This window comes from Molothrus ater, chromosome 6, assembly GCF_012460135.2.
Source record: "Molothrus ater isolate BHLD 08-10-18 breed brown headed cowbird chromosome 6, BPBGC_Mater_1.1, whole genome shotgun sequence".
Classification (NCBI taxonomy): domain Eukaryota; kingdom Metazoa; phylum Chordata; class Aves; order Passeriformes; family Icteridae; genus Molothrus; species Molothrus ater.
In genome coordinates, this window is record NC_050483.2 from 14949038 (window position 1) to 14967435 (window position 18398).

Consider the following 18398-nt stretch of genomic DNA (forward strand, 5'->3'; position numbering starts at 1 on the left):
ATCCCAGTTTTTATTTTTGGCTCATAATACCCAGCCACAGAGGGCTCCTTTAAAAACTGTCTGAAAGCGAGAGAAACACTTTTGCCCGAAGATTCCCTGAGACTCTGGGACATGCAGTAAAAAAATTTTACTTTCCATTCTTTCTGTTAATTACTTCCAGAATTTACTGCAGGGTTCCTCTGCCTTCTTAAGTGAGGCTGGATATTTCTGGGGTACTGTGCACCCTGCATGGTTCCTCCCCTGCTGGTAACCCCAGTTTCTGTGGGTGCCCTGATTTTCCCAGCCCCTCATGGGAGAGGGTCTGTGGACCCTGGCCTTGGTATCACTCCTTGCCTGACACCCCACTGGGATTTATCATTTCCTCCAAGGTGGCAGCTTTAGAATCCTGGCAGTGTTTGTGCTGGCTGACACATGAGCATTGCCTCCCACGAGGATTTCAGTCGTTTCCTCCTGCAGTGTCTCTGATAGTTGAAGTATCTGATCCAATAAAAGATCATGTCTCAGCAGGTGCTGTGGTTTCAGCAAACAAAGGTCTGTCAAGTGTGGAAGGTGGTGTTTATGCATACATTTAATCCTTGTTTGCTCAGTACTTATAAGGTGTAAAATACCTCTAAAATGCTGGCTTCTCATTGTTACTATTACCACTGAATCTTCATTTATTCATGAGAAATTAGTGCAACCAGTGGGAGTTCTTCTGAAATTCTTTAGTCACACCATTCCAGATGTCTTGGAGGAGTCTGGTCTGACACAAGTGTGCCCCAAGACCCCAGTGCATGCAGCAAGAGGAGTTGGAAACCATGTTTCACTTAGAATTTTTATCATGGAAACATGTTGGAATGAGTTACACAACTGGAACACTGCAATGGAGGACTACAAACTTTACAGAAGAGATAGACTGGGAAGGAGCAGGAGTGTTGCGCTCTCTGATAAGGAATGGGTGGATTGTGAAAGGCTGTCTCTGAGACAAACAGCTACAAACAGTTTGAGCTTGTGGGTAGAAGTCAAGGACCACACCAACAAAGGACACCTCGTGGGTGGGATCTACTAGAGGTGTCTGGCCAGGGGGAACCTGTTGCTGAGGCCTTTTGGCTCAGCTGCAGGAAGCATCGTGCTCACAAGCTCTCATCCTGATGGGGGATTTCAGCCATCCAGATATCTGCTGGAAAAGCAATGCAGCTGGCTGTAGGCAATCTAGGAGACTCCTGGAGTGCATCAAGGGTAAATTTCAGATCCAAGTGTTACACAAACCAGTGAGGGAAGATGCATTAGTGGACCTGGTGCTCACCAGCGCAAATGAACAGGGGTTCATGGTCACAGGGGTTAATATTGGAGGCAGCCTGGGCTGTAGTGAGCATGCCCTGGCTGGGTTTGTGATCTCAAGAAACATGGGTGTGGCAAAGAGCAAAGTCAGGACCCTGAACTTTAAAACAGTAAACTTCCAGCTGTTTAAAGAATTAGTGGATGAGATTCCCTGGGAAACTCACTGCCCTGAGTTTATCCCAAATCCTGTCCTTAGCTGACCAGAGCTGGCAACTCTTTAAGGCCACTTTTCTTAGAGCACATGACCTCTCCCTCCCAATGTGTAAGAAATCAAGTAAGGCAGGCCAGAAACCAGCATGGCTGAGCAGAGACCTTCCTCTCAAGCTGATGAGCAAGAAGAAAATGCAGAGCTGGTGGAACCAGGGTCAGATGACTGGGAAATGTACAGGGATACTGTTTGGATGGGTTGGGATGGGATCAGGAAGGGTAAGGCACAGATAAAATGGGACTTGGCAAGGGATGTGAAGAATAACTAGGAGGGATTCTGCAAGTACAGTGATCAGAAAAGAAAGGCCAAAGAGAGTGTACCATCCCCCCACCCCCTGTAATAAAGGAGAAGGAGAGCTGGTGTCAAGGGAGGGGATCCTGTCCTTCTTCTCTCATGAGACCCCACCTGGAGTGCTGCATCCAGCTCTGGGGCCCTCAAGACAAGAAATATGGATGGACTAATTCCAACAGATGGTGGATCGGATCCACCATCTGTTGGAATGAGTCCAAAGGAGAGCCATGAGCATGGTCAGAGGCATTGACCACCTTTCCTATGAGGACAGGCTGAAAGAGCTGGAGTTGTTTAGCTTGGAGAAGAGAGGGTCCAGGGAGACTTCGTTGTGGCCTTGCAGTACTTAAATGGGGTTATAAAAAAGAGGGAGAGCATGGGCATAGTGATGGGACAAGTGAGAATGGTTTTAAACTGAAAGAGGGCAGATTTAGATCAGACATTAGAAAGAAATTCTTTGCTGTGAGGATGATAAAGCAGAGGAACTGGTTGCCCAGAGAAGCTGTGGATGTTCCATCCCTGGAAGTGTTCATGGCCAGGCTGGATGGGGCTCTAGGCAGCCTGATCCAGAGGAAGGTGTATCTGCAGGTTTCAGAAGAAGATAATCTTTTAGGGCCCTTCCAACCCAAGCCATTGCATGATTCTGATTCTCTGAAGTCAGTGTAAAACTGTACAAAAAGATACTGACTGATACACTGCAGTGGGTGACAGCAGCAGATAAAGATATTTTTGCAAAACTCTTTCTTCATGATAAGGACCAGGGAAGAGCACATCCTGGAGAGAACAACAGCAACACAGATAGCCTTGGGGGCGAGCTTTGGCTGAGGTGTGTGTTCTGTGTTTGTCTCTTAACTTAGCAGCATCGGGAAAACCCACAAAGGAAAAAATGTGGATATTTTCCAGATGCAGAGTGATTCAGGGCTGTAATTACAAATGCTCGCCTACTGAAATATTTGTACAATTGCCACGGGATACTGTAACTAGCAACATCCATTGGATTGTTTTTAAATCTAAAGCAGTAATACTGTGCTAGTGTACCTGAAGTCTGCACCAGTGCTTGGCAAACCTGCTTCTGCATGGCAGGTTTAGGTTCTGTATAGCTTAAGAAATAATGCTTTTACTGCTCAGCTGCATCAACTGAGAAATCTTTGTCAAACTCATTTGTATCTGAGTCCTGTGCAGAGTGCACTGAGTGATTCCACAGTTGCAAGGATTTACTTTATTCCTTTCAGTTTCATTTCAGAAAAGAGTGAATTGGGGAGGGTTGCTTGTTCCGGTTTGGGTTTTTTTTGCTTTTGATTGCGCAGGGATTCTGTGGGCTAAGAAGCCACTAAAAAGGAGCAGAATGAAAGTGAGAGATTATGCACGACAGGAATAGAGTCTTTCACAGAGTTGCAGATTGTTTTTTGCTGCCGTGCTTTGATAAGTGACAGCAACTGGCTGTAATTCTCTCGGTGCTGCCCAGCTGCTTTGATCAGCAGCGAAACTGTTAACAGTGCTGACAATTAATTATTGTCGATGGGCATTGCAGCTTGAACTTCCCCTGACAAACAGTGGCAGATCACACCCGCTCTGGGCCATTGTTTAAGGCTTTCTTTGGACATATCGCTGGGCTGAATCACGTTGTGCTTGTTCTCGGGATTTTCGTCCACAGCCACCGTGGTTAGAGAGTCGCCCTGGTTTTCGGAGCGAGCGCTGGGCTCGCAGGCAGGGTGCTGGCAGCGTGTGGGAGGTGTGTTTGAGAGCCATGTGCCCCTGGAGCAGAGGCTGTGCGTGCCGGTGTCTTCTCTGGCTCCTGTGCTGATCTGCAGCCTGGAGCTGTGCAGCATCCAGGAGGGGTCAGAAAGCCCTCTGAGCATGTAGCAGGCGGTGAGGAACTGGGGAAGGGATGGTGGCTCTGACTGCAGGTGTCGTGTGGGAGAGAAGAGTGATTGCCCTCTGAGGCTGCGAGCACTGCGGTGAGTGTCCTTTTCCCCTTCCCCAAGACTGATCCCAACCTTCCTACTTTCTTACCACTCTGAAATCCTCCCTTTGTGTAGGCTCTTTCTTTATGCCTTTCAGCCTCTCCTTTTTTTTACCTGACCTCCTCTTCTCCCCTCATCTCTTATTCCCCTCCTTTCAGTCTCCTCTTCTTTGTTTCCATCCCATGCCTCAGAGGCTGGACAGTCTTAAGCATTTGCAGTGTGTTCTTTTGAACATTTATAGCCTTATGCTTTGGGAACCTTTGACTGGCAGGAATTGTATCTGATGGATTTGAAAGTATCTGAACACCCTATTTGCATTTCTGCCTGTCTGCTCAAAACCACACGGCCACTCAGCTCCCTTGAGGCTTGAATTCTGATAGCAGCAGCTGTGGCAGTGGCATCCTGTGATTTGCTTCATCAGTTGACATTTCAGGAAATTTGGATTGATATAACAAGGTTGGCCATCTTACTGCCCTTTGCTGCTAAACAGCTTGAGTACCTTCTCACCTGCATAAAGGGTAGATATAACTGGCTTTATTAAAGAGAGCCCACATGAAAGTGTGCCCTCTCTGTAAGTTTTTGTTGCTGTTATTATTACTATCCAGTGGTCTGTATTGATTTGTGGTCTATTTTATTCAGCTAAACCCATGATCAGCCCAATCCTTCTCTGTGTCTAGATTGCTTGTAGAATTAAGAGTTTTTGCAGTGTTTTCAAGATCAGGAGCAAATCCTCTCAAAATTAGGTCTTGCCTATGTAAACAACTTGCCTATGTAAACTACTTTTTAACTGCTGTTCTGTAATATTGATACAACCCTCTCCTAGTGTGAATTCAGCTATGCCAGTATGAACATGCTTATACCAGTGTGGCTTGTTCCCCTGTGGGAATGAAGAACCAGCTCCTCCAGTATAAAGCACCTTTTTTTGGCTCTGATTACATCCACACTTTTGTTGTATCATCAGTAATATAGCAGCAAATAATACTTGTAATTTAACGAGGATGAACTGGTACAAAATCATGTATAGAACAAGTCTTGGTCTGCAGACTGCCTCAATAACTCTTTGACAAGAAGTCTTGAATATGCTGTGTATTCATAATCTTGTCTTTGTGACCAGAGGTACAGTGGAAAGACTTAGTGTTATTGCCATTATGTATTCGCAGTTAAGAAACTAAGAACTGGCCAGTGTGTCGGCTATAAAGTCATGACTGTGAGTCATGTGAGTCATGGTTGTTGTTTATTTATAAATAAAGTACCAAAGATTTTATTCACTTTCAGACTGATTACTGACCATTGCTTTTATGTGCAGCCAATTGGCAATGTAATGGCAGAGATGTAAATTCCAGTAATGCTTGCTTAGAAGTGCCTTTGAGATGTCAGGGAAATAGGGAGATATTTTAGCAATGTCACAAAAATGGTTCCTGAAAATCCACTTGCACCAGGGAAATGGGAGTGACTGGTGGGTGTGAAACACTTATCTGTGGTCATCTACCTCAGTCATCAGTAGGACAGGGTAGTCTAGAGTGAATACACAGTATTCACAGTACATAGTGAAACTTTGAAAAATTCCAATCAGACACCATAATCCTAAACATCATGGTTTATCAGTGGGGTTAATCTAGATGATCAGTATGTGTCTTGTAGCAAGGAATGTGTAGGGAAGACTTTTGGTGTTTGCAGCTAAAGCAGAAATACATTTGGTACAGAAATCACTTTCTATTCAGAGCTTTTTGGGAAGGCAGTGCCACCAGCAGAAGTGGTTTTTTGGGCAAGAACTGTCTTAATTGTACATGACTGATGACAGCTGTCTGGAAACATGGGACCTAACTAAAGCTTTTAGGTTCTCTTCTACCAGAGAAAATAAGCAGGGGAGGCTCCTTTTCTTCTGCAAGGTAAGAGGTTATTTTAAGATATTTTAAGTTATTTCAAGGTGATAGTGATGTAAAGGAATTGATGGAGGGGGGAGAAGCTGGTGCTATTAGGGGACTGCAGAGGTTTGTTAGAAGGAACATGCTTTGTTGTGCTGCTTGTTGGCACAGTTATCTTGACAGGTTGTTGAGGGAAGTAAATTTTCACAGAACCTAATAGTTTCCTCCTATGAGTTAGTGTCACCTCTGTCTCATTTAATTCCCACCTTTGCTTGCTGTGAGTGCCATTTCCATGCTGCATTTCTCAACTTCATTACCTGCAGACTGAGCACTACTTCGGGAGCAGCTTTCCAAACTGCAAGGGGCTTGTTTTGCAGAGCAAGGTGCAAATGTCCTTTGCTGTTTTTTCCCTGAGCTCACTGACTCCCCATGACTGCAGTGATGGTGGCAGAGGTGACTCCCACGAGCAGGCTGGGTCTCTGCCTGCAGGCTGGGGCTGCAGCTGGGGCTGCTGGGGCGGCACAGGCAGGCAGCAGGCAGTAGAACTGCTGTATGGTCATCAGGAGCAAGCAGCTGACCTTGAGCAAATCTGCAGCTGGGTTGTAACCCAGCTGAGTGTCCAGCTTACCCTGGTCTTTGCTGCCTCTTTCTAGGAGGAAGGTGATCTGTGGGAGTCCTTCTGCTGGGTTACATTACTTCTCTCCCTGAGCTGACTCATGGGTTGTGTCTGTTCTGTTTGCATCAGGTGGGAACTGCAAGCTGTCAACAGCTGATCTTTCACCTTAAAGAGTCCAGCAACATTGGCAGTCCTGGAAGGAGAGGCAGAGACATCAGACAGGTCCTTGCCTGCATCTCTTGGCAGCATGGTTTGCAGTCAGGGCAGTTTATGTGAGATTGACAGACAGAGGCAGTCTCAGCTTGGCCCCACTCCCACATGAGTCTGCAGAATCAACTGCTGAGCAGTTTTGGGAAGGTCCCTTTTATTAATCTGCTCACCTCCACTTTTAACCAGATAGGAAATTGTTCATTATAAAAGGCCCAGTTGTCCTTACAGCAGTTTCATCACTGCTGTCTGAGGAGTGAAGCTGTTAATATCTGTGTTTACACATTTCTCTAAAGATGAAGAGATGAGTGCAGTGGAAGATTAGTTTTGCTGCCAAAGGCACTGAATGAGCTGACCTGATCAAGGAGAAGACATTAAAATGTTACGCTCTTCAGTTTTCTCTGCTTCACTCAGACATTAGCTGCTGTGGTCTGATGCTGTTTAGCAAATACATTTGGGTCCAAGTGCTGCTTGAGATGATAGAAACCCAATATGCTTTTTGAGGCAGATGCAATTATTTGTTATGTGTTAGTACAGCTCCTAACACTGTGGGTTGCTGTGCCTCCTGATTGCTAGTGGCTGAGCAATAGTGTTTGTTACTGGCAGTTGGTAATAGCAGCCTGGGTTTGTGCCCTGTAGGGGAATTTGATACACGTGCACAGCCATGGGATGTTAAAGATTTTGTACCTTTTAGAGGCACCACAAAGTCTGCACAGACCATCTAGCCTTCTGCCATTTTAAGTGCTTCCTTACTTCATTTAAGAGATATTTGTTTATTCTTTCCCCTGTTGCCGTCCCAAACTTTTCAAATCTTTCCCATCTGGGCTCTTTTGTTTATAAATTCTTCTGTGTTTGGAGCTTGTAGGCAGCAACCACTTTGAAGCCTGCTATTCTAATACAAACCAAATAGCTGCCAGGAAGCATCATGGGCTCTTGCTCTCCTCTGTCCTCTCTTTACAGCACTGCAGGTCTCTGAGATTGCCTCTGTTCTACCAGTTGGATGCCCAGCCATGCACTACCTACTGTCAGTCAGCATCTCCCTGCTAAGGAGGCCACAAAACTTCCCTGATTTACAGAGCCTGAGGATCTGACAGAGCACAGATATTTTCATTCATTTTTTGGTTTGTTTGTGTTGAGAAATCAGGGTGGCAGCTCCCTCCTGTTGTATGAGACCCGCATAGCTGAAGCCTATCCCTTTTTTCCTGGTATGGAAAAGAAGAGCTGGTCAGCCCTGAGAGGGCCTGAAGTCTGGCCTCATAAAAACTGTCTGTCACCTTTTAGCCATTCTCTTTGTCACTTCCTTTCCATAGCAGAGATAATGGAAGTGTTTCCTGCTAACTCCTGTCTCTGTGATAAATTGCTGTGTCCTTTATTGGAAAGCATTGTATAGCTGCTCTTAGCACTGTGATAAAGAAAATGCTGTGAACTGGCTGCATTGTTTGGCTTCCTTTCAGACAAGGCCAGTCTGGACACTGAGGACCTGATCTTCCTTTTGGGTCAGACCTCAGCTCACATTTGTGTGGGAGGCAGGGATTTATGTTTGCTTAAAGCCACATTTGTGCTTTTGGCATGGAGCCATTGAAGGTCAGTGTGATCCATGAATCTATAGAAAGGGGGTCTGCAGGTGCCCCTTGTTCTCCATATCCTCCTTGAGCTCTCCTCCCTCCCCTGTGGCATGGACATCCATGTGTTGGTGTTGTGTTGTGTGGTGAGGGCTTTCCTTACCCTGGGAGCTCCCAGCTCTCCAGGCAGGGCTGATTTTGACCTCCCTTGTATTTCCAGTTGCCAGTGCTTATAGCCAGGAGGCTTTGTGGCCAAGCTATACTGTTGTTTCAGTTCGGATTTTTTTGCCTGTATCTTTCCATTCAGTGACAAAAAAAGCTGGTGTCAGTATAGGTTAGCTTTAAAGTGATGAGAAGAGGCCTATTCCTGAATTCCACAGCTTTCAGATTTGTTGTCTTGTATCAAGAGTTTTATTGTTAGGTTTGCTGCCCACCAGCCTGGGAGTCCTGATTCTTCAGGGCTTTAGCTTATGGCTGATAACTCAGTTTCAGTCTTGCTTATGTCCAGCATGCTGCACCTGGTAGTGGGACAATTGTATGAGTAGCAGAGTAGTCACTGGCAAAAATACTGGGATAGTTTTAGTTGAACGGGTAGAAGGAGATGGGCAAAGGCAAATACACAGTTAAATATGTATGACATGGGTGTGCTCATCCACCTGTGTGCCTAAAACTCCCTCTGGCTGAATTGAAGGAAAGCCACAATGCAAAGAGTTATCCTGTCTGCTTGTTTTCACTGTGTAAGGTAAACTGGGAGAGAAGGAGAGACTGGGGCAGGCACAGAAGGGTTTTCATCCTGAGAGCTGAGGCTGAGAGTGGTTTTCATCGTGCATGCTCAATCAGCCTTTGCACGGCTTGAGTCCTTTGGGCTCATTTAACACAGCATAAATCCCACCCTGCACACTCTTTGTGAGTTGTCTAGTTCCCCTCCTCCTGCAGAGATTTTTAATTAAAAATCTAGGACCAAAATAACTGCAGTACTGACTTTTAACTATTGTTGAAGGAAGAGCTGGATGCTCTCGTTTCGGAGAAATAGTGAGGTTTATGCAAAGATACTCAGTATATTAATTTCCTGAAGAATTTCAGGGAGAGTGGCTATATCAGAGGAAGTATAGGTGGAATCTAAATTTAAAGCACTGTACAACAGATCTTGGTTATTACAATGCCCAAAAGTCTGAGAGGTTGAACAGGGGCATATAAGATCTCTTAAAAAATAGATGCACTTCCTTAAAATTTATTTGGTCATGTTTATTCAGCCCTCCTTAGGAAGGCCCCTGAGATTTACAGATCCTGTCTGAATCTGATAGAAGAAACAAGAAAATAGAGGAGTGGAAAATTCAGCATGATTAGAGCCCCACAGGATGTGGTCATTTCCCCATCATTTACCTGTGCTGCAGAAATAGGCAAGCCAGGTCAGCTATAATCTAGTAGGCTTGGGGTTAGAGCCATTGGGTGGAAATATAATTTGTGCTCATACAAGTTGTCAAGGTAGAAATACACTTCTAATCTAAAATTCTTTGGGACAATGCATGCTCATGGCATGATCTGGAACTGAATCTTTGTGGTTTTGAACAGCACTTGTTTTCTGCCTTGTAAAATGGTCAGTAAACATCCTTTCCTGCCATCACCCTTGCCTTACTGCTTGGAGCCCAAGTCTGGGAATGGCTGAACAGACTTGAGGTAGAAATTGATTCTGGTTTACTTTGTTACATGGGGGCAATATTTCACAAACAAGGGAATAATGTCAGAAGGATCCTCTCAAGCATGGAAGCAGGTCTTCAAATTAACTTGGTATTTTCTAGCAGTTGTGTGGTGGGAATGTAGCCCCAAGGCACAATCTTTTCTAGACTTAATTGTATAAAGGCTGAGGTGGATATCATAGAAAGCCATCAGTGAGGCTTGCAGTCACCTGGGTTTTTAGAAATGTCATTAAAAGTAGGATCCTTCCATTAAAAGGGAATATGTTCTCATTATGTGATTTAGCAGGATGAGGCAGTAATGATGCTCTTTAATATGTTCTTTTCAAAGAAAAATATCAAGGCAAGAACTGACCTTGAAGATGTGGCCTGCTTACAAATGATGTATCTGTGCCCCTGTCCAAACCAAAGTGGTTTTGTCATGGCTTTAAATTTCCAATAGCTTTAGCTAAAGCAACTAAGTTACTGTCTTATTTGTGTTTCTGTGTACCATATCTCACTGCCCTGAGTTGATCCCAAATCCTGTCAGCCCCTGCAGGAGTGGGGATGGTATAGTCCCATGTGGGGACTCAAGCTCCCTCTTCCCAAAGCCTGTTGTGGTGAATCCATCAGGGTGGCCCTTACCACAGCCTGAGGTCTCTTACCCCTGAGGTAGCTCTAGAAAAAAAAGGGTTATTAGAAAGCTGTTCTCTTAGAACAGCTACAGTTTAAAAGGATTGTGTAGGAGGTTGTTGGAGGGTATCACTAACAGCGCAAGTGAAAACTTCAGGGCGTGGCAGAATGTGGGACAGCCATTCCTCAAGCAACATGTGCTGTGTGAGTTATGGATAATTACTGGAAAGCTCAATGTGTCAGAGGTGGAAGTGGTTCACCATTATGTAATTCATTAATTCTGTTCATGGGACTCAGAGACTTGCTCCCTGAAGTGCCTAGGCTTGGAGATGTGTTCACAGCAGGCCTCAAATGAAAACTGTCACTGGTAGATGAGCTGTGGAGATCAATAACCACAACAAAAAGTAAGCAGAGCGCTTCAAATCTGCTTTTGAGTTATATGTCCAGTATCTTCATCTTTAGGCCTAATATTATTTAAAATTGAAATTAGTAAGTGAGTGTTTATTTCCTTAACTAATACAAAGCTTTCAGAACTGTTTTTAGTGCCTAACCTTATACCATGTCTCTGTGCCTGAGCCTCGTGCCCATGGAAGTCAAAGGGAATCTTGCCTTTTGACTTGGACATTGTGGTTTGGCAGTGCCAAACCACTGTGTGCTGCCAAGGAGATGTGCCCACACCTCCAGCACAAGCAGCAGGGATTCAAGGGTCATCTGTACTGCAAGTGAGGTGTGGTGGTGCCTTATATCTGCTTACCTGAACAAGCTTGAACGAGCAGCAGGCACCAGCATAGAATTCAGAATGAATTGGCCATGTGGTGCTTGTTTGATTTCTCAGATATCATAACTAGCCTGCCTTGCATGCCTTCCTTGTACCCCACACTGTTAGCCCTACTCCAGCTGTCTTGCTCAAGAGTAGTTTGTGTGTATGTGCCCAAGTTGTGCTTATACCTTGATTTTGTGTTAACTGCATCTCTAAGAGCTTCCTGAGTTCACTGCTGAAAAGCAGGTGGGAATGCTTGTGTCACCTCTGTCAAACTTTCAATTAAAGATGTATGGAAGTATTTCTAGATGAACAGAAATTTAGAGGCAGATATCTGGTTTCCTGAGTTTGTCTCAAAGTGGATCCTTACTGGAATTTCTTGGCTAGTTTGTTATGAAAACTGCATCAGGAGATGAGTTGTGACCTGTGATTGCATATTTCTTCCTATATGCTGCACACATGCTTGGCTTTACATTATATTTTGGTGAGGAGTCTTTGCTAATCTGAGTTTTGACTTTCTTTTCCTGCTTAGAAGAATGCTGATGAGAGATATCAGTAACAAATAATGGTAATCTTTAAATAAAAGTTCAGTAAGATGGATAAGGTGCTTGGTATATACTTAACAGGTGTGATTTATCTCTTCAGTTGAAAATATTAGAACGTGGGATTAAAGGGCTGAAGAGGATTCCAAGCAAGCACCTCACCTTCCTGCATAGATTGGTGCTTCAAGAAAATGCCTTTGCATGAGCTATATTGAATTGAGATGCATTCAGGAACTGGGGGCTAAAGGAGATTATGCAAAGTATGATTTACTGAAAATAAAGTGAGGGACTGAGATAAAGAGATCTGCAGGAAAGGTTCTCTCTCTGTTTTTCACCGAGTGCTGGAGACTCTCATCTTTCTGGTAGCGTGGGTTAGACCTTCAATTCTGCAGGCACCTGCCATTACCAAGGAAATAATTAATGTTGATGTAGTAGTTGTAATTACAGCAAGTGAGGTATGATCTATGCAGTTAACAAGGGGAAAGACTAGTGAAATGCTATGTCAGGAGAAGCTCCTCAGTGCTAGTGGGAAATTTAATATGCTTTGTTAAATTAATAGCCTTTGCATAACAATCAATTTACAGTTTAAAGGGCAGAGGAGGTAGATGTAAAAATCATTAAGCATTCATTTCAGCAACCCACTCGATTTTCTTAGCTAGAAGAAATCACTAATACAATATTTACTGAGTCAGTTGCAGCTGTTTTAAGAAAAAAGCAAACCACACAAGGATTGTGTAGGTAATGCTTATAGCAGTGCCCTTTTCTAAGCCACAAGGTTGCAGTGATCCCTTTCCCCAACACAACATGGCTTTAGTGATGGCCTGGTGTTTGCTCACAGATGTTTATCCAAACCAGAGATGATTCTGAAGTTTTCCTACGTGCTAAATAAAAATGTTCTGCCCTGTGTGACCCTACCTTGAAGTTTCCAAGTCCTGTGCTAGATAGGGATCCCCAGAGGAACGACCTGGGGTGTTTTTATTCAGTGTAGGCATTCAGGGCCTGATTTTGCCTGCAGTTGTTCTGTTTGTAGCCTTTGTACATAATGCTCACCGTAGAGAGGGATTAGTTGTAAGAAGATTATGCCTCTGAGTGCTGCTGGTGTGCCTGAAGCTGGAAGTGTTCTGGTGTATACAAAGGAAACATTAATCAAGACATCTTACAGAGAATTAAGGGAGGAAATAGTTCTGTCTCCTGATTGCTATGTGAATTTCACTGCCCAGTGTTGCAAAAGGCAGGGAGTGATAGAAAGAGGTTGTTCTTCTGTTCACAGAGAAAGCAAGGGCAGATTGCTGGGGTGGCTGTGGCAGGCAACTTCCACAAAAAGAGCACAAGGGTGGCAGCTCTAAGGACTCTGCAGAACATGTGAGCTTTGAGTTAGGTTGTAGGGACAAACTAGCCATGCTCCTGAGTTTGCCAAAGCAGCTGAGAGAAATCTGTTGCATATAATCTTAACAAAGCCCATCCCTTGGTTGCAGATGGGTGTCTTCAGCAACCCCACCTTACTTGATTTTCCAGCCTGGGCTGATTGTCAAGCTGACTAGTGTGGCATGCAGCAGAGGATATGGCAATGCATAAAATCAGAGCACTCCTGCAGTACCACTGATGAGGAAGGGTGCTCTTGCCTGCACCACAGAGAAATAGCTGACCCTAAATAATTAAGGGAATAGAGAATAGCTGACACCTGCTCTAAAGCTCCATTGCTTCAGCTTCCAGCTAAGAGCCCAAGAGCCTAAAACATTCAGTGTCAGCTGCAAAATGTGTGTTTTGCCATTTCTCTAATCAACAAACCTGAATTAGGTAGAGAAAAACATTGCCTGCACAGTCACTTCGCACTGTATCAGGTTTTGTTTAACTGTTACTTGGGGGGTGGTGGTCCAATTATCTATCTTATTAATAGGCATTTTTGGGAATAGCTTTCAAAAACAGATTTCACAGACTTCCTGAATTGATTGTGGTTCTTCAGAGCTGTTGTAAATCACCAGCACACCACTGAACTAATAATTTACCCTTATTGAGGATCTGTGCTGCTGTTTTTTCCTTATTAATACTTAGAACTGTAATCACTAGATATGTATCTGCTAACAATTTTCCTTCTCATTTCATTCATGAAATTTTTACCTCCTCGGGGTTAATTGGATCAGGAAATGTCAGTATCTTTAGATCTAATTTTCCCTATTGATGCAGGTTTTGGAGTGAATGACTGCTTTGAATACAAAATACGATTTAATTTAATTTCTGGGAAATACTTAGTGACCAGAAAAAGAGGTTGTTGGAAACAAGCTTTGAATAAATTAAGAGCCCCCTCTAACTGGCACAGCCTTCTTGACTACACAAACCCCCTAATTAACTATTTATAGAGAAGTACATATTTCCAATCTATTTTAAAATTCTGGAAATGAGAGTAAGCAAACCAACCTACCCACAAGTTTGCAGAGGGCACAGACAACGCAATATCTGCACAGTGTGTAGCTGTGTGGTAATTATATATCAGGAACTTTGAAAATTTAAAGAAGGACCCAGGAAAATTCCTTTCCCAGAAGCTTCAGGGCTGATGCTAAAAGCTTCCACTATCTTCCCAGCAAGCACAAAAGGCCCAGGATGCAGAACAGGTGTGTGTGAAAGGCATCTCTGCACTGGCAGTGATCATCTTTAGGTGTTGTAGTCACTGCCTTCATCCAAAATGGGTCCAATCCCAGAAGAGGAGAGTGCTGGCATTTCGCATTTGCTTTAATAGCAGCCACCAGGTTTGCTGGTAAAGTAACTTTTATTCTTGCCCCATTGCTCTTCGTTGGCTGTTCCTGAAGCCACCTGGGAGGGAAAGTCCCATTGTGCTGTTGCACCCCGTTAAGTTCATGACTTTCATTTGTCCTGTGCTTCGTGGGGGTTTGCCATAGACTTTTCTTCTGCAGTATTTTGCATTTTTAGAAGATAAAGAGGTCTCAAAGACAGGGTTAGTAAGAAATTTATTTCTTCCTGCTGAATTATTTATTCCTTTTTAAGCTGTGGTGAATAGCTCATATTTAATAGCCCATTACTTCTTAGAGAGCTGTCAACACAAAAGGAGCAATCCTGAAAAGGACTGTATTTAGTGGCTCTGTCAATACTCTCTGTACCACCTTTCCTTCATTTTTATGATCAAGAGCACAGAATGGAAGGACAGAAATGACCTGAGCTGCACACTTCAGGACACTTTAATCTACCAAGACTAACAACCAGGTAAATTAATGCAGGAACTAGAATGAAGGTTTTTCATTATGGGATTATTTTCCTAAGTGAGTGTATGGAGTGTATGGATGTGAGTGCACTAGTTGGCATCTTCAAATTAAGACATGTTGTCTTTCTAGGACAATTCTTCATCTCATCTGCTGGATTGGGAGGGAATGCTGTAGCAGTGGGTGACATTTCTTGCCTTGAGTTACATAAGTGGTTTCGTGACAATGACAATTTTTGGCCTTTTGGCTTAATTTTGATCTTTACTTTCTCTCTATTCCATGAGCCCACACAGAACTGGTTTCCCTGAAGCATCTGCCATATCCTGTAGCAGTCTCCAAAATACTGATTTAGAAGTAGATTTGGGTTTCAGAGCAACAGTGTTGTCTTCAAATCAACCATTAAAGATCTGAGGCTCTAAATCACTCATCGCTAGAAGCCCATCTTCTATTGTTGCTTATTTCTTACCAGATACTTCATCAGCACTGAATTTTTGTATGCTTTCTGGATTATTTGCATGTCTAAAGAATCCTCTTGTGAACAGCCATGAACACATCTCCCACTTTCCTGTTACACCCCTTTGGAAGATTGTCCCTGGCATCCATTGTTCATCTTCCCCTATAGCTCTCATGAGCCTTATGTTATTCGAAGCCAGCTTGAGCAGTCAGACCTTTATGGACAGATAAAAGAAGTAGCTCTCTGAGTAAGTGAGTTAATGAGGCCTCAGTTTCTTATGCATTTGTGGCTTATGTTGGATTCACTGATATTTGGTAATAGCTGGGTTCAGAGGACAGCTTTACAGTTTCCCTCCTTTCTTTAGCCATGATCTTTTAAGAAGATACAACTTTTAAGAAACTAATATTATCAAATTTTCTAATACCTGCTGGAGTTCCATGACATTTTCAAATGGTACTGAAGGGGATGGGAGGAAGGATGAAACAGGGTAGATACAGATGCAGACACACACACAGTGATGTCTTTTGGAAACCAAACCAAATATTTTATGTTTATTGTAGAATCTTAATAATGCAAGCTACATTTTCTCCAGACAAGGTGAAAAGTGTCTGATGTGTTAAGAAAACCCAAAATACAACAGAAAAAAAGGCTGGTTTTGTGATTTTGTGCTACATAAGAGCCTGTCTGGATGAGGGTCAAATATATCTTATGTAGATATCTTTGAAAAACAAGCCAGAAAACACCATGGTGGTGGCATGGTGTGTTGCATGGTTGTGTGTGTGTCACTGGCAGACAGACATGTTTCTTCTGCTGCTGCTTCTCAGGGAGCTTCAGTCACTGGGGGTCTTCTGCCAAAAAGCACCAGTTAAGAGAAACTTACTCAAATTGAGCTGTGTGGTCAAAAAGAGATGAGCTGCTGCCTTGATACAAGTTTGTATCAAGACATGTAAGAGAAGAGCCAGAACTGAGAAAAGTATTTTTCCTTTGTTACTAGCTGTTCCCAGTTGAACAAGGCATCCAGATTTTTTTCTGCCATCAAGCTGGTGGATTAAAGAGCAGTGGAAATGAGAGAGCATCAGCACAGCAACTCTGACAATTATCCTGTGGTTAAATAGTGTGAAATAGTAAGTGAGCAAAACATCAGTGTGTTGGTCTCTCTGCATAAATAGACCAACAGTTGAAAACAAAATTGTGTTTTGGGGTTTTGCTGCTGACATCAGTGTGAGCTGGCTGGCAGTTCTTCACAGACACAGCTTGTGGTATTGCTGAAAAATTGTGATGGGCACAGCCTTTCTGTTGCCCTGTCAGGGTGTAAGAGCTGATGGATGGATGTTTTAGGTTTGTAACCTGTTCTCCAGCCTGCTTCCACTGGGTGGGCCTGGGATTTCTGAACACCTTTCTGCATGATTGGCACAGCCTCGCCAGATCCCTGCTTTTTGGGGAAAATATCCCACTCATCTGCTTCTGTTCTGAGCCACTTACGAGCAGTTCTAGAGGTAGAGAGTTGAGACTGCCTTTCTGGGAACAAGGACAAAAAATAGCTCACTGTTAGCATTCCAAACCCAGCTATTTAGACCTGGATTATTTTTAAATACTTTGCTTTCAGACACGTAGCTGGCTGTGTTTTCCTCCCCTCTCTCCTTTCTTTTTTTAAAGTTAGCTGTCAAGTTTTGCATCTCTCCCCGCCCAGCTGTTTGCAGTCAGGAGTTTCTAAGCAAACAGAGGTTTATTTACATTGCTAAGTTAGCTTGTTACCTGCTGCCTTAGAGATGCTGTTGGCCACAGTGGCAGCCTGGATGTGTTTGCAGAGCAGTTTCCTGGCCCATTGAATTGACAGGAGGCAGGGCAGCAGCCAGTGGAAAGCTGCAGCCACCCCTTTTCACCTGGCTGCCGTCACACAACATGGCCCTGCATGGGGTGCCAGGCAAGGCTTGGCCCGTGGCAGCCCCGGGCAGTGTGAGTGTCCTGGAGCTCAAACAGAAAGCCTTTCACCCAGAGCTGTGTGAGGAGGCTGCAGTGAAGTTCTGCTGCTGAGTGTGTGCTGTCTTACACCACTTCATGCTGGGGGCCATGCTGGCGCACAGGGCTCTGGAGTTCTTGGCAATCACTGCACAGACCTTGTCCCGTCCTCTGCGGGTGATGCAGGCCCAACAGGGGACACACATCCCCTTCAAATGGCAGCTGCATTGCCCAGGGGAGTCCCATTTTTGGGCAGCCCCACCTGCTGCCCATCAGCCTGTTGTTGGATATTACAGAGCCTGATGTCTCACACACCCCATGGTGACCTGGGTTCAGAAAGACCTGCTGCTCAAGGTGGTTTTGGTAACCCATATGCATTGCTGGAGTCCAGCCTGGTTTAGATCAAATTAAGCTCTTGGGCACTGAGGCCTTCTCTTGCTGGAAAGAAGGAGCAGATTCTCTCTTGCCTTCTGCACAACAGTTAGTTTATAAAGCTGATGTAGCTTGCTGGACAAATAAATGTTAAAAAGTTGCAAAACCTGTAGACCTGTGGTCTACAGAGATTGGCAGGGAAGGTGGAGGTAGAGAGCCCAGATAAAACACAGGAGGGGAGTTCCTCACACTGGGACACATTCATGACACCCCCTCGTGTGGTGTCTTGGCTGTGAAGGCTGAGCTCCAAGATGCTGTTGGGGGTTCCCCATGAAATTGGGGCATTTGCACAGCAGAAGCATAGGGGCTGTCCTGGGAGCAGGAAGGGTAGGGCAGGGTCTTCTAGCCTGTTATTAGCCCATATCCCCCCTGTGCCATGAGGGTCACCTTAGGAGCATGTAGGTTCTGCCCCTCCAAACTGCACTGTGACTCTGGGCAACCTTTTATTCTTTGTTTTCCTAGTAACCTAAAAGAGATGGAAAAATGTGGAGATGCTTTTCAGGAAATGTGTACTATCCTTAAGGGGTTTTCCTTACCTCAGTAACTGTTCACCAGAGAAGCAGCAGACCTTGTGGTGAGGGATGCCCACCCAAAGGTTGGGTTAACACTTCTTACTGCTATCCAGAGCCTTGCCTCTGGCTGCACATGGGGAGAGAATAAAGCCTGTAACTCGGGTAGGAGACAGTCATAGTATCTGTTTGTT

General features: G+C 44.2%; 1 protein-coding gene across 5 annotated transcripts in view; it reads left to right on the forward strand.

The window, feature by feature from the left end:
• Window positions 1-18398, forward strand: part of OSBPL5 (oxysterol binding protein like 5) — a 174410-nt gene that overhangs the window by 93842 nt on the left and 62170 nt on the right. The window lies entirely within an intron of this gene.